We start from the raw sequence: 2,207 nt of genomic DNA, 5'->3' as shown, positions 1-2,207 counted from the left end.
GGGAGGATCCCACATGCCGCGGAGCGGCTGGGCCCGCGAGCCATGGCCGCTGCGCCTGCGCGTCCGGAGCCTGTGCTCCGCAACGGGAGAGGCTACAACAGTGAGAGGCCCGCGTACCGCAAAAAAAAAAAAAAAAAAAAAAAAAAAAAAAGTTGTCCAGTGGCAGGTGAGAGAGACTGCCATTTCATTCATGAAAAGAATAGTCATTGAGCAGCTTCTGTGTCCAGAACTTGTTCCAGGTACTGAGGGTCCACCAGCAAACAAAACAGACAAAACCCTCGTCTTGGGGGCTTTGATTCTTGTGGAGGGAGATAGACAAGGAATGAGATAAATAAGCAATAAAACAGAATATGAGAGGTGGTGATAAGTGCTCTGGGAAAGCATAAAACTGTGAAGAAGGATAGCACCTACAGTGATGTTTGTCCAGGGATAGCCTGGACCAGGGATGGGGGGTGGGGGGGGGGACAGGTGGAGCAGGCTTGGGAAGCCAGTGGAATAAATCATCAGAATCCAGTAAATAAGCTATGGTACTTACTTAAATGAGGGCTAGAGATTCCAAGCTTTGATTTTTACTTGGAGTGAGATGGAAAGCTATTGGAGTAAAGGCTTACAATTCAACATGAAAACTGTCATGAAAGAGGTAGAGAGAGAGTGCTGTAGAGAACACAGAGGAAGCCTTCCTAACTCTGCCTAGGGGATCTGGGAAGGCTTCATAAAGCGGGGACATTTGCTTGGGCTTAGTGGATGCATTGAGAAAGTATGCCAGCTGAGGGCGAGAGGGGGAGATCAGGAAGAAAGTACTAGCCAAACGGTGTAGACTGTAAAAAGCCTTACTTGGAGCTCTGACTAATGAAAACTACAAGGGAAGCCAGTCTTCTCTAGTAGAAGAAAGAGTATATATAGCATATTTTCTTCTCTTTCAATTTTTTTTAACACATTTTTCTACTTCTTCTTAGTATTTAGCATCTGCTATTTTGAAATAAGGCAGAAAGTTTAGTGAGAGGGACTTCCCTGGCAGTCCAGTGGGTAAGACTCCATGCTCCCAATGAAGGGGGCATGGGTTCGATCTCTGGTTGGGGAACTAAGATCCTGCAAGTCATTCAGAGTGGCCAAAAAAAAAAAAAAATGTCAGTGAGAGGTCATGGACATAGCTATAGTATCATGGCTAGAGCATCCTTTTTTGGAAGTGAGCTATATGGGGTGTGGAGTCCAATTTGGCTAGGTTTGCACTGGTAAAACTCATAAGATAAGCACAAAAGAATGTTTATTGATTGATTTTGATTGATAACCATTAAACTCAGTGAAAATGGAACCAACATGGAGCCCAGATGGCCAGGAGAGATGGCTTCTAATAGCCAAGAGGTACAGTGGTAGTGGGGCATATGTGTGACCAAAATGTGAAGCAGTTCCAGTGCCTACAGTTAGTACCATTGAAGAAAAAGGAAAAGAGAAAGAAAAATAGATGGAGAAGTGGTAGAGTAGACTCCTACAGGAAATCTTGATTACTTTCTTTTTATAGATCTTTATTGGAGTATAATTGCTTCACAGTACTGTGTTAGTTTCTGTTGTACAACATTGTGAACCAGCCATATGCATATGTATATCCCCATATCCCCTCCTTCTTTCGTCTCCCTCCCACCCTCCCTATCCCACCCCTCTGGATGGTCACAAAGCACCAAGTGGATCTCCCTGGGCTATGCGGCTGCTTCCCACTAGCTATCTATTTTACATTCTTACATTCCCACCAATAGTGCAAGAGGGTTCCCTTTTCACTGCACCCTTTCCAGCATTTATTGTTTCTAGATTTTTTGATAATGGCCACTCTGACCGGTGTGAGGTGATACCTCATAGTAGTTTTGATATGCAGTTCTCTAATAATTAGTGATGTTGAGCATCTTTTCATGTGCCTCTTGGCCATCTGTATGTCGTCTTTGGTGAAATGTCTATTGCAATCTTGAGAAAGAAAAATGGAGCTGGAGGAATCAGACTCCCTGACTTCAGAGTATATACAAAGCTACAGTAATCAAGACTGTAGGGTACTGGCACAAAAACAGAAATATAGGTCAATGGTACAGGATAGAAAGCCCAGAGATAGACCCACACACATATGGTCACCTAATTTACGACAAAAGAGGCAAGAACATACAATGGAGAAAAAGCCTCTTCAATAAGTGGTGCTGGGAAAACTGGACAGCTACATGTAAAAG

This window comes from Physeter macrocephalus, chromosome 15 (genome assembly GCF_002837175.3).
Source record: "Physeter macrocephalus isolate SW-GA chromosome 15, ASM283717v5, whole genome shotgun sequence".
In the NCBI taxonomy this organism is placed as follows: domain Eukaryota; kingdom Metazoa; phylum Chordata; class Mammalia; order Artiodactyla; family Physeteridae; genus Physeter; species Physeter macrocephalus.
The sequence above is the reverse complement of the archived record's forward strand: the minus strand, read 5'-3'. Positions refer to the sequence as shown.